The sequence below is a fragment of the Phyllobates terribilis genome, unplaced genomic scaffold, assembly GCF_046119375.1.
Source record: "Phyllobates terribilis strain yellow unplaced genomic scaffold, ASM4611937v1 Scaffold_169__1_contigs__length_4117513, whole genome shotgun sequence".
NCBI classification, from domain to species: domain Eukaryota; kingdom Metazoa; phylum Chordata; class Amphibia; order Anura; family Dendrobatidae; genus Phyllobates; species Phyllobates terribilis.
Genome location: NW_027362929.1, coordinates 412,783 through 425,346, shown reverse-complemented (window position 1 = coordinate 425,346; position 12,564 = coordinate 412,783). Strand labels below are relative to the sequence as shown.

The window sequence follows — 12,564 nt, the reverse complement described above, 5'->3', positions numbered from 1 at the left end:
GGCATGTGAGGGATCTAGAGGTTGACAGCATGTCTTCTTAACGGGAGTCCAGGTGGCCATCTCCACAAATGGACTTTTCAGAATCCTTGGGTGGCACCGTAGTCGGAAACCAATTCTGGTTATCGCTTCTCGGCCTTTTGGCTAAGATCAAGTGTAGTATCTGTTCTTATCAGTTTAATATCTGATACGTCCCCTATCTGGGGACCATATATTAAATGGATTTTTAGAACAGGGAGATGGAAAAAGAGCTTGCTCTGTCCACTCCACGCATTGACCTGGTATTGCAGTATCTCCAGGACCGGTGCACCCCTTCTTTAATGCAGTTTCTAAAATCAGAAAGAATTGAATTCAATGCTTTTTGTTCATTTTGCTTGTTTGTCGGATTTTGGGATGGACTCTTTGGCTTTGCTTTTCTTCTCCTCATTGGATTTTTCATGTTAAAAGTTGCAGAAGCCAGATGACAAGCTCATTTTGGTTCAACTTCAGCAACTGTGCATTGCATTGCCATGTAATGTAATGTAATGCAATGCTATCTATCTAGCTCTCCCTCTATACTTCCTTTTGGATAAACAGACATATTAGGCAAGCATTTTGGAGCTTTCACCTAAATAACTACAGGTGGTGAGATAAGCTGCACAATATAATTGACCTTTCAGTATATTGTTGCACACACACCATCTATTTAGCAAATGCCCTTGTTATCAACAGCAGCCTTTTAAACTCACCTGAGCTAACAGGTATGTGAGCTGGTTACTCTGCTGCGCTTAAAATTTCTTTTTTGGTTTGCTACAATGCCTTTTCTGAAACGTTGTCTCCCTCTGCTGGAACACTGACTTCTTTCATTTAATGCCTGCAGACTATAAAAGAGAAACCAACCCAAAAAGTTTGGTTGATTAGTCTGTGGCATTCTTTTAAACTGTTGCTTATGGCGGTCTCTGTGAGCTTCTCAGTGACATTCAGCCATCCAGGTATCCCGCCTGCAGTAGACGGAATGTGGCAATGGAACGCTGGCTGCGCGTGTCATAATAGGCTCTGAGCCTTTATATACCTGCGCACAGCAGCAGCCACCTTCAGTCTGCTGCTGGACAGCCAGCAGCAGCAGCAGCAGGAGAGGTAATTAATCAGCAACCCTCCTGCTAAGGGTAGACAGCTGCTCGTTCCACCCCACCCCCCCCCCCGCCTTAATTGGTTCTCCTCCCTTCCAACGGTGTTGAGGCGGGTGGGAACAGCCGGGGGTTGAGGGTACTGTGCTAAAAGAGGTGGAGTTATGCAGATCTAAAACGCGTGGATTGCAGCAGCAGCAAGCCGAAAAGTGCAGGCATGTGAGGGATCTAGAGGTTGACAGCATGTCTTCTTAACGGGAGTCCAGGTGGCCATCTCCACAAATGGACTTTTCAGAATCCTTGGGTGGCACCGTAGTCGGAAACCAATTCTGGTTATCGCTTCTCGGCCTTTTGGCTAAGATCAAGTGTAGTATCTGTTCTTATCAGTTTAATATCTGATACGTCCCCTATCTGGGGACCATATATTAAATGGATTTTTAGAACAGGGAGATGGAAAAAGAGCTTGCTCTGTCCACTCCACGCATTGACCTGGTATTGCAGTATCTCCAGGACCGGTGCACCCCTTCTTTAATGCAGTTTCTAAAATCAGAAAGAATTGAATTCAATGCTTTTTGTTCATTTTGCTTGTTTGTCGGATTTTGGGATGGACTCTTTGGCTTTGCTTTTCTTCTCCTCATTGGATTTTTCATGTTAAAAGTTGCAGAAGCCAGATGACAAGCTCATTTTGGTTCAACTTCAGCAACTGTGCATTGCATTGCCATGTAATGTAATGTAATGCAATGCTATCTATCTAGCTCTCCCTCTATACTTCCTTTTGGATAAACAGACATATTAGGCAAGCATTTTGGAGCTTTCACCTAAATAACTACAGGTGGTGAGATAAGCTGCACAATATAATTGACCTTTCAGTATATTGTTGCACACACACCATCTATTTAGCAAATGCCCTTGTTATCAACAGCAGCCTTTTAAACTCACCTGAGCTAACAGGTATGTGAGCTGGTTACTCTGCTGCGCTTAAAATTTCTTTTTTGGTTTGCTACAATGCCTTTTCTGAAACGTTGTCTCCCTCTGCTGGAACACTGACTTCTTTCATTTAATGCCTGCAGACTATAAAAGAGAAACCAACCCAAAAAGTTTGGTTGATTAGTCTGTGGCATTCTTTTAAACTGTTGCTTATGGCGGTCTCTGTGAGCTTCTCAGTGACATTCAGCCATCCAGGTATCCCGCCTGCAGTAGACGGAATGTGGCAATGGAACGCTGGCTGCGCGTGTCATAATAGGCTCTGAGCCTTTATATACCTGCGCACAGCAGCAGCCACCTTCAGTCTGCTGCTGGACAGCCAGCAGCAGCAGCAGCAGGAGAGGTAATTAATCAGCAACCCTCCTGCTAAGGGTAGACAGCTGCTCGTTCCACCCCCCCCCCGCCTTAATTGGTTCTCCTCCCTTCCAACGGTGTTGAGGCGGGTGGGAACAGCCGGGGGTTGAGGGTACTGTGCTAAAAGAGGTGGAGTTATGCAGATCTAAAACGCGTGGATTGCAGCAGCAGCAAGCCGAAAAGTGCAGGCATGTGAGGGATCTAGAGGTTGACAGCATGTTTTCTTAACGGGAGTCCAGGTGGCCATCTCCACAAATGGACTTTTCAGAATCCTTGGGTGGCACCGTAGTCGGAAACCAATTCTGGTTATCGCTTCTCGGCCTTTTGGCTAAGATCAAGTGTAGTATCTGTTCTTATCAGTTTAATATCTGATACGTCCCCTATCTGGGGACCATATATTAAATGGATTTTTAGAACAGTGAGATGGAAAAAGAGTTTGCTCTGTCCACTCCATGCATTGACCTGGTATTGCAGTATCTCCAGGACCGGTGCACCCCTTCTTTAATGCAGTTTCTAAAATCAGAAAGAATTGAATTCAATGCTTTTTGTTCATTTTGCTTGTTTGTCGGATTTTGGGATGGACTCTTTGGCTTTGCTTTTCTTCTCCTCATTGGATTTTTCATGTTAAAAGTTGCAGAAGCCAGATGACAAGCTCATTTTGGTTCAACTTCAGCAACTGTGCATTGCATTGCCATGTAATGTAATGTAATGCAATGTTATCTATCTAGCTCTCCCTCTATACTTCCTTTTGGATAAACAGACATATTAGGCAAGCATTTTGGAGCTTTCACCTAAATAACTACAGGTGGTGAGATAAGCTGCACAATATAATTGACCTTTCAGTATATTGTTGCACACACACCATCTATTTAGCAAATGCCCTTGTTATCAACAGCAGCCTTTTAAACTCACCTGAGCTAACAGGTATGTGAGCTGGTTACTCTGCTGCGCTTAAAATTTCTTTTTTGGTTTGCTACAATGCCTTTTCTGAAACGTTGTCTCCCTCTGCTGGAACACTGACTTCTTTCATTTAATGCCTGCAGACTATAAAAGAGAAACCAACCCAAAAAGTTTGGTTGATTAGTCTGTGGCATTCTTTTAAACTGTTGCTTATGGCGGTCTCTGTGAGCTTCTCAGTGACATTCAGCCATCCAGGTATCCCGCCTGCAGTAGACGGAATGTGGCAATGGAACGCTGGCTGCGCGTGTCATAATAGGCTCTGAGCCTTTATATACCTGCGCACAGCAGCAGCCACCTTCAGTCTGCTGCTGGACAGCCAGCAGCAGCAGCAGCAGGAGAGGTAATTAATCAGCAACCCTCCTGCTAAGGGTAGACAGCTGCTCGTTCCACCCCCCCTCCCCCCCGCCTTAATTGGTTCTCCTCCCTTCCAACGGTGTTGAGGCGGGTGGGAACAGCCGGGGGTTGAGGGTACTGTGCTAAAAGAGTTGGAGTTATGCAGATCTAAAACACGTGGATTGCAGCAGCAGCAAGCCGAAAAGTGCAGGCATGTGAGGGATCTAGAGGTTGACAGCATGTCTTCTTAACGGGAGTCCAGGTGGCCATCTCCACAAATGGACTTTTCAGAATCCTTGGGTGGCACCGTAGTCGGAAACCAATTCTGGTTATCGCTTCTCGGCCTTTTGGCTAAGATCAAGTGTAGTATCTGTTCTTATCAGTTTAATATCTGATACGTCCCCTATCTGGGGACCATATATTAAATGGATTTTTAGAACAGGGAGATGGAAAAAGAGCTTGCTCTGTCCACTCCACGCATTGACCTGGTATTGCAGTATCTCCAGCACCGGTGCACCCCTTCTTTAATGCAGTTTCTAAAATCAGAAAGAATTGAATTCAATGCTTTTTGTTCATTTTGCTTGTTTGTCGGATTTTGGGATGGACTCTTTGGCTTTGCTTTTCTTCTCCTCATTGGATTTTTCATGTTAAAAGTTGCAGAAGCCAGATGACAAGCTCATTTTGGTTCAACTTCAGCAACTGTGCATTGCATTGCCATGTAATGTAATGTAATGCAATGCTATCTATCTAGCTCTCCCTCTATACTTCCTTTTGGATAAACAGACATATTAGGCAAGCATTTTGGAGCTTTCACCTAAATAACTACAGATGGTGAGATAAGCTGCACAATATAATTGACCTTTCAGTATATTGTTGCACACACACCATCTATTTAGCAAATGCCCTTGTTATCAACAGCAGCCTTTTAAACTCACCTGAGCTAACAGGTATGTGAGCTGGTTACTCTGCTGCGCTTAAAATTTCTTTTTTGGTTTGCTACAATGCCTTTTCTGAAACGTTGTCTCCCTCTGCTGGAACACTGACTTCTTTCATTTAATGCCTGCAGACTATAAAAGAGAAACCAACCCAAAAAGTTTGGTTGATTAGTCTGTGGCATTCTTTTAAACTGTTGCTTATGGCGGTCTCTGTGAGCTTCTCAGTGACATTCAGCCATCCAGGTATCCCGCCTGCAGTAGACGGAATGTGGCAATGGAACGCTGGCTGCGCGTGTCATAATAGGCTCTGAGCCTTTATATACCTGCGCACAGCAGCAGCCACCTTCAGTCTGCTGCTGGACAGCCAGCAGCAGCAGCAGCAGGAGAGGTAATTAATCAGCAACCCTCCTGCTAAGGGTAGACAGCTGCTCGTTCCACCCCCCCCCCCGCCTTAATTGGTTCTCCTCCCTTCCAACGGTGTTGAGGCGGGTGGGAACAGCCGGGGGTTGAGGGTACTGTGCTAAAAGAGGTGGAGTTATGCAGATCTAAAACGCGTGGATTGCAGCAGCAGCAAGCCGAAAAGTGCAGGCATGTGAGGGATCTAGAGGTTGACAGCATGTCTTCTTAACAGGAGTCCAGGTGGCCATCTCCACAAATGGACTTTTCAGAATCCTTGGGTGGCACCGTAGTCGGAAACCAAATCTGGTTATCGCTTCTCGGCCTTTTGGCTAAGATCAAGTGTAGTATCTGTTCTTATCAGTTTAATATCTGATACGTCCCCTATCTGGGGACCATATATTAAATGGATTTTTAGAACAGGGAGATGGAAAAAGAGCTTGCTCTGTCCACTCCACGCATTGACCTGGTATTGCAGTATCTCCAGGACCGGTGCACCCCTTCTTTAATGCAGTTTCTAAAATCAGAAAGAATTGAATTCAATGCTTTTTGTTCATTTTGCTTGTTTGTCGGATTTTGGGATGGACTCTTTGGCTTTGCTTTTCTTCTCCTCATTGGATTTTTCATGTTAAAAGTTGCAGAAGCCAGATGACAAGGTCATTTTGGTTCAACTTCAGCAACTGTGCATTGCATTGCCATGTAATGTAATGTAATGCAATGCTATCTATCTAGCTCTCCCTCTATACTTCCTTTTGGATAAACAGACATATTAGGCAAGCATTTTGGAGCTTTCACCTAAATAACTACAGGTGGTGAGATAAGCTGCACAATATAATTGACCTTTCAGTATATTGTTGCACACACACCATCTATTTAGCAAATGCCCTTGTTATCAACAGCAGCCTTTTAAACTCACCTGAGCTAACAGGTATGTGAGCTGGTTACTCTGCTGCGCTTAAAATTTCTTTTTTGGTTTGCTACAATGCCTTTTCTGAAACGTTGTCTCCCTCTGCTGGAACACTGACTTCTTTCATTTAATGCCTGCAGACTATAAAAGAGAAACCAACCCAAAAAGTTTGGTTGATTAGTCTGTGGCATTCTTTTAAACTGTTGCTTATGGCGGTCTCTGTGAGCTTCTCAGTGACATTCAGCCATCCAGGTATCCCGCCTGCAGTAGACGGAATGTGGCAATGGAACGCTGGCTGCACGTGTCATAATAGGCTCTGAGCCTTTATATACCTGCGCACAGCAGCAGCCACCTTCAGTCTGCTGCTGGACAGCCAGCAGCAGCAGCAGCAGGAGAGGTAATTAATCAGCAACCCTCCTGCTAAGGGTAGACAGCTGCTCGTTCCACCCCCCCCCGCCTTAATTGGTTCTCCTCCCTTCCAACGGTGTTGAGGCGGGTGGGAACAGCCGGGGGTTGAGGGTACTGTGCTAAAAGAGGTGGAGTTATGCAGATCTAAAACGCGTGGATTGCAGCAGCAGCAAGCCGAAAAGTGCAGGCATGTGAGGGATCTAGAGGTTGACGGCATGTCTTCTTAACGGGAGTCCAGGTGGCCATCTCCACAAATGGACTTTTCAGAATCCTTGGGTGGCACCGTAGTCGGAAACCAATTCTGGTTATCGCTTCTCGGCCTTTTGGCTAAGATCAAGTGTAGTATCTGTTCTTATCAGTTTAATATCTGATACGTCCCCTATCTGGGGACCATATATTAAATGGATTTTTAGAACAGGGAGATGGAAAAAGAGCTTGCTCTGTACACTCCACGCATTGACCTGGTATTGCAGTATCTCCAGGACCGGTGCACCCCTTCTTTAATGCAGTTTCTAAAATCAGAAAGAATTGAATTCAATGCTTTTTGTTCATTTTGCTTGTTTGTCGGATTTTGGGATGGACTCTTTGGCTTTGCTTTTCTTCTCCTCATTGGATTTTTCATGTTAAAAGTTGCAGAAGCCAGATGACAAGCTCATTTTGGTTCAACTTCAGCAACTGTGCATTGCATTGCCATGTAATGTAATGTAATGCAATGCTATCTATCTAGCTCTCCCTCTATACTTCCTTTTGGATAAACAGACATATTAGGCAAGCATTTTGGAGCTTTCACCTAAATAACTACAGGTGGTGAGATAAGCTGCACAATATAATTGACCTTTCAGTATATTGTTGCACACACACCATCTATTTAGCAAATGCCCTTGTTATCAACAGCAGCCTTTTAAACTCACCTGAGCTAACAGGTATGTGAGCTGGTTACTCTGCTGCGCTTAAAATTTCTTTTTTGGTTTGCTACAATGCCTTTTCTGAAACGTTGTCTCCCTCTGCTGGAACACTGACTTCTTTCATTTAATGCCTGCAGACTATAAAAGAGAAACCAACCCAAAAAGTTTGGTTGATTAGTCTGTGGCATTCTTTTAAACTGTTGCTTATGGCGGTCTCTGTGAGCTTCTCAGTGACATTCAGCCATCCAGGTATCCCGCCTGCAGTAGACGGAATGTGGCAATGGAACGCTGGCTGCGCGTGTCATAATAGGATCTGAGCCTTTATATACCTGCGCACAGCAGCAGCCACCTTCAGTCTGCTGCTGGACAGCCAGCAGCAGCAGCAGCAGGAGAGGTAATTAATCAGCAACCCTCCTGCTAAGGGTAGACAGCTGCTCGTTCCACCCCCCCCCCCGCCTTAATTGGTTCTCCTCCCTTCCAACGGTGTTGAGGCGGGTGGGAACAGCCGGGGGTTGAGGGTACTGTGCTAAAAGAGGTGGAGTTATGCAGATCTAAAACGCGTGGATTGCAGCAGCAGCAAGCCGAAAAGTGCAGGCATGTGAGGGATCTAGAGGTTGACAGCATGTCTTCTTAACGGGAGTCCAGGTGGCCATCTCCACAAATGGACTTTTCAGAATCCTTGGGTGGCACCGTAGTCGGAAACCAATTCTGGTTATCGCTTCTCGGCCTTTTGGCTAAGATCAAGTGTAGTATCTTTTGAAAAGGCAGTTTTGTCCTTGGGCTGCCCTAGTAAATTGATGCATATTACACACTGGTTTGGTGCACTTGTTAGTATGCCAGGTGGCTCATAGAGTTATCTGATGGAAAACATGGCCCTCCAGGATCGAAGTCACTAGGCTGGGTAAGTGTGAGGGCTTTGGAGCAATGTGCCCCAGGAGTAGGCGCCCTGGTGGGAGTCCAAGCTTACTGGGACTGGGAACCCCAGAAAGACTTGGCTTCGTAGCACGCCGCACCTTTGCCAATCATACTTTCTGAGCAACCCCCCCTATTCCTGGCCTCCGGGCTAGGAAGGGGAATTTTTATAAACCCGGTCGGAGGTCCGGTCAGCTTTGCCCTGAGAAACCAACACAGGCTCCAGCTCCACTAGGGTGGCAGCCTAGATGGAAGCTGGGAGCACGAAAACGGCTCTTCTCCGGCTTCGGCTAGGGAGAGCATCGGAGATCCCTGACCCTCGCTGTGGCCTTCTGGCTCGGAGGGATGGGGATGGTTTATTGGGGACCCTCTCCTCCGGGAAGGGTCCACATGAATCCTCGCCTCGTGCGCTGTTTTGGTGTGACTTCGGTCACATTTTTCAGTGCCTTGGATGCAGCTTCAATCAAAAAATCTGTTCTTATCAGTTTAATATCTGATACGTCCCCTATCTGGGGACCATATATTAAATGGATTTTTAGAACAGGGAGATGGAAAAAGAGCTTGCTCTGTCCACTCCACGCATTGACCTGGTATTGCAGTATCTCCAGGACCGGTGCACCCCTTCTTTAATGCAGTTTCTAAAATCAGAAAGAATTGAATTCAATGCTTTTTGTTCATTTTGCTTGTTTGTCGGATTTTGGGATGGACTCTTTGGCTTTGCTTTTCTTCTCCTCATTGGATTTTTCATGTTAAAAGTTGCAGAAGCCAGATGACAAGCTCATTTTGGTTCAACTTCAGCAACTGTGCATTGCATTGCCATGTAATGTAATGTAATGCAATGCTATCTATCTAGCTCTCCCTCTATACTTCCTTTTGGATAAACAAACATATTAGGCAAGCATTTTGGAGCTTTCACCTAAATAACTACAGGTGGTGAGATAAGCTGCACAATATAATTGACCTTTCAGTATATTGTTGCACACACACCATCTATTTAGCAAATGCCCTTGTTATCAACAGCAGCCTTTTAAACTCACCTGAGCTAACAGGTATGTGAGCTGGTTACTCTGCTGCGCTTAAAATTTCTTTTTTGGTTTGCTACAATGCCTTTTCTGAAACGTTGTCTCCCTCTGCTGGAACACTGACTTCTTTCATTTAATGCCTGCAGACTATAAAAGAGAAACCAACCCAAAAAGTTTGGTTGATTAGTCTGTGGCATTCTTTTAAACTGTTGCTTATGGCGGTCTCTGTGAGCTTCTCAGTGACATTCAGCCATCCAGGTATCCCGCCTGCAGTAGACGGAATGTGGCAATGGAACGCTGGCTGCGCGTGTCATAATAGGCTCTGAGCCTTTATATACCTGCGCACAGCAGCAGCCACCTTCAGTCTGCTGCTGGACAGCCAGCAGCAGCAGCAGCAGGAGAGGTAATTAATCAGCAACCCTCCTGCTGAGGGTAGACAGCTGCTCGTTCCACCCACCCCCGCGCCTTAATTGGTTCTCCTCCCTTCCAACGGTGTTGAGGCGGGTGGGAACAGCCAGGGGTTGAGGGTACTGTGCTAAAAGAGGTGGAGTTATGCAGATCTAAAACGCGTGGATTGCAGCAGCAGCAAGCCGAAAAGTGCAGGCATGTGAGGGATCTAGAGGTTGACAGCATGTCTTCTTAACGGGAGTCCAGGTGGCCATCTCCACAAATGGACTTTTCAGAATCCTTGGGTGGCACCGTAGTCGGAAACCAATTCTGGTTATCGCTTCTCGGCCTTTTGGCTAAGATCAAGTGTAGTATCTGTTCTTATCAGTTTAATATCTGATACGTCCCCTATCTGGGGACCATATATTAAATGGATTTTTAGAACAGGGAGATGGAAAAAGAGCTTGCTCTGTCCACTTCACGCATTGACCTGGTATTGCAGTATCTCCAGGACCGGTGCACCCCTTCTTTAATGCAGTTTCTAAAATCAGAAAGAATTGAATTCAATGCTTTTTGTTCATTTTGCTTGTTTGTCGGATTTTGGGATGGACTCTTTGGCTTTGCTTTTCTTCTCCTCATTGGATTTTTCATGTTAAAAGTTGCAGAAGCCAGATGACAAGCTCATTTTGGTTCAACTTCAGCAACTGTGCATTGCATTGCCATGTAATGTAATGTAATGCAATGCTATCTATCTAGCTCTCCCTCTATACTTCCTTTTGGATAAACAGACATATTAGGCAAGCATTTTGGAGCTTTCACCTAAATAACTACAGGTGGTGAGATAAGCTGCACAATATAATTGACCTTTCAGTATATTGTTGCACACACACCATCTATTTAGCAAATGCCCTTGTTATCAACAGCAGCCTTTTAAACTCACCTGAGCTAACAGGTATGTGAGCTGGTTACTCTGCTGCGCTTAAAATTTCTTTTTTGGTTTGCTACAATGCCTTTTCTGAAACGTTGTCTCCCTCTGCTGGAACACTGACTTCTTTCATTTAATGCCTGCAGACTATAAAAGAGAAACCAACCCAAAAAGTTTGGTTGATTAGTCTGTGGCATTCTTTTAAACTGTTGCTTATGGCGGTCTCTGTGAGCTTCTCAGTGACATTCAGCCATCCAGGTATCCCGCCTGCAGTAGACGGAATGTGGCAATGGAACGCTGGCTGCGCGTGTCATAATAGGCTCTGAGCCTTTATATACCTGCGCACAGCAGCAGCCACCTTCAGTCTGCTGCTGGACAGCCAGCAGCAGCAGCAGCAGGAGAGGTAATTAATCAGCAACCCTCCTGCTAAGGGTAGACAGCTGCTCGTTCCACCCCCCCCCCGCCTTAATTGGTTCTCCTCCCTTCCAACGGTGTTGAGGCGGGTGGGAACAGCCGGGGGTTGAGGGTACTGTGCTAAAAGAGGTGGAGTTATGCAGATCTAAAACGCGTGGATTGCAGCAGCAGCAAGCCGAAAAGTGCAGGCATGTGAGGGATCTAGAGGTTGACAGCATGTCTTCTTAACGGGAGTCCAGGTGGCCATCTCCACAAATGGACTTTTCAGAATCCTTGGGTGGCACCGTAGTCGGAAACCAATTCTGGTTATCGCTTCTCGGCCTTTTGGCTAAGATCAAGTGTAGTATCTGTTCTTATCAGTTTAATATCTGATACGTCCCCTATCTGGGGACCATATATTAAATGGATTTTTAGAACAGGGAGATGGAAAAAGAGCTTGCTCTGTCCACTCCACGCATTGACCTGGTATTGCAGTATCTCCAGGACCGGTGCACCCCTTCTTTAATGCAGTTTCTAAAATCAGAAAGAATTGAATTCAATGCTTTTTGTTCATTTTGCTTGTTTGTCGGATTTTGGGATGGACTCTTTGGCTTTGCTTTTCTTCTCCTCATTGGATTTTTCATGTTAAAAGTTGCAGAAGCCAGATGACAAGCTCATTTTGGTTCAACTTCAGCAACTGTGCATTGCATTGCCATGTAATGTAATGAAATGCAATGCTATCTATCTAGCTCTCCCTCTATACTTCCTTTTGGATAAACAGACATATTAGGCAAGCATTTTGGAGCTTTCACCTAAATAACTACAGGTGGTGAGATAAGCTGCACAATATAATTGACCTTTCAGTATATTGTTGCACACACACCATCTATTTAGCAAATGCCCTTGTTATCAACAGCAGCCTTTTAAACTCACCTGAGCTAACAGGTATGTGAGCTGGTTACTCTGCTGCGCTTAAAATTTCTTTTTTGGTTTGCTACAATGCCTTTTCTGAAACGTTGTCTCCCTCTGCTGGAACACTGACTTCTTTCATTTAATGCCTGCAGACTATAAAAGAGAAACCAACCCAAAAAGTTTGGTTGATTAGTCTGTGGCATTCTTTTAAACTGTTGCTTATGGCGGTCTCTGTGAGCTTCTCAGTGACATTCAGCCATCCAGGTATCCCGCCTGCAGTAGACGGAATGTGGCAATGGAACGCTGGCTGCGCGTGTCATAATAGGCTCTGAGCCTTTATATACCTGCGCACAGCAGCAGCCACCTTCAGTCTGCTGCTGGACAGCCAGCAGCAGCAGCAGCAGGAGAGGTAATTAATCAGCAACCCTCCTGCTAAGGGTAGACAGCTGCTCGTTCCACCCCCCCCCCGCCTTAATTGGTTCTCCTCCCTTCCAACGGTGTTGAGGCGGGTGGGAACAGCCGGGGGTTGAGGGTACTGTGCTAAAAGAGGTGGAGTTATGCAGATCTAAAACGCGTGGATTGCAGCAGCAGCAAGCCGAAAAGTGCAGGCATGTGAGGGATCTAGAGGTTGACAGCATGTCTTCTTAACGGGAGTCCAGGTGGCCATCTCCACAAATGGACTTTTCAGAATCCTTGGGTGGCACCGTAGTCGGAAACCAATTCTGGTT

At 45.6% G+C, this 12,564-nt stretch overlaps 9 non-coding genes and 1 pseudogene across 9 annotated transcripts; all 10 read left to right on the top strand.

Annotated features, from left to right (window-relative positions):
* Window positions 1-121: 121 nt before the first annotated feature.
* On the top strand, window positions 122-312 carry LOC141210741 (U2 spliceosomal RNA). The gene has a single exon (XR_012280836.1). It is a non-coding gene; the product is annotated as a U2 spliceosomal RNA (small nuclear RNA).
* Window positions 313-1,438: 1,126 nt separating this feature from the next.
* LOC141210730 (U2 spliceosomal RNA) lies at window positions 1,439-1,629 on the top strand. The gene has a single exon (XR_012280835.1). It is a non-coding gene; the product is annotated as a U2 spliceosomal RNA (small nuclear RNA).
* Window positions 1,630-2,749: 1,120 nt separating this feature from the next.
* LOC141210474 (U2 spliceosomal RNA) lies at window positions 2,750-2,940 on the top strand. The gene has a single exon (XR_012280642.1). It is a non-coding gene; the product is annotated as a U2 spliceosomal RNA (small nuclear RNA).
* A 1,125-nt stretch (window positions 2,941-4,065) lies between these two features.
* LOC141210359 (U2 spliceosomal RNA) lies at window positions 4,066-4,256 on the top strand. Its single transcript, XR_012280531.1, has one exon. It is a non-coding gene; the product is annotated as a U2 spliceosomal RNA (small nuclear RNA).
* A 1,121-nt stretch (window positions 4,257-5,377) lies between these two features.
* Window positions 5,378-5,568, top strand: LOC141210719 (U2 spliceosomal RNA). The gene has a single exon (XR_012280834.1). It is a non-coding gene; the product is annotated as a U2 spliceosomal RNA (small nuclear RNA).
* A 1,119-nt stretch (window positions 5,569-6,687) lies between these two features.
* On the top strand, window positions 6,688-6,878 carry LOC141210061 (U2 spliceosomal RNA). Its single transcript, XR_012280241.1, has one exon. It is a non-coding gene; the product is annotated as a U2 spliceosomal RNA (small nuclear RNA).
* Window positions 6,879-7,999: 1,121 nt separating this feature from the next.
* LOC141210777 (U2 spliceosomal RNA) lies at window positions 8,000-8,115 on the top strand (annotated as a pseudogene).
* A 524-nt stretch (window positions 8,116-8,639) lies between these two features.
* Window positions 8,640-8,821, top strand: LOC141210515 (U2 spliceosomal RNA). Its single transcript, XR_012280681.1, has one exon. It is a non-coding gene; the product is annotated as a U2 spliceosomal RNA (small nuclear RNA).
* A 1,121-nt stretch (window positions 8,822-9,942) lies between these two features.
* Window positions 9,943-10,133, top strand: LOC141210043 (U2 spliceosomal RNA). Its single transcript, XR_012280223.1, has one exon. It is a non-coding gene; the product is annotated as a U2 spliceosomal RNA (small nuclear RNA).
* Window positions 10,134-11,253: 1,120 nt separating this feature from the next.
* Window positions 11,254-11,444, top strand: LOC141210705 (U2 spliceosomal RNA). The gene has a single exon (XR_012280826.1). It is a non-coding gene; the product is annotated as a U2 spliceosomal RNA (small nuclear RNA).
* The last annotated feature ends 1,120 nt before the right edge of the window (window positions 11,445-12,564 follow it).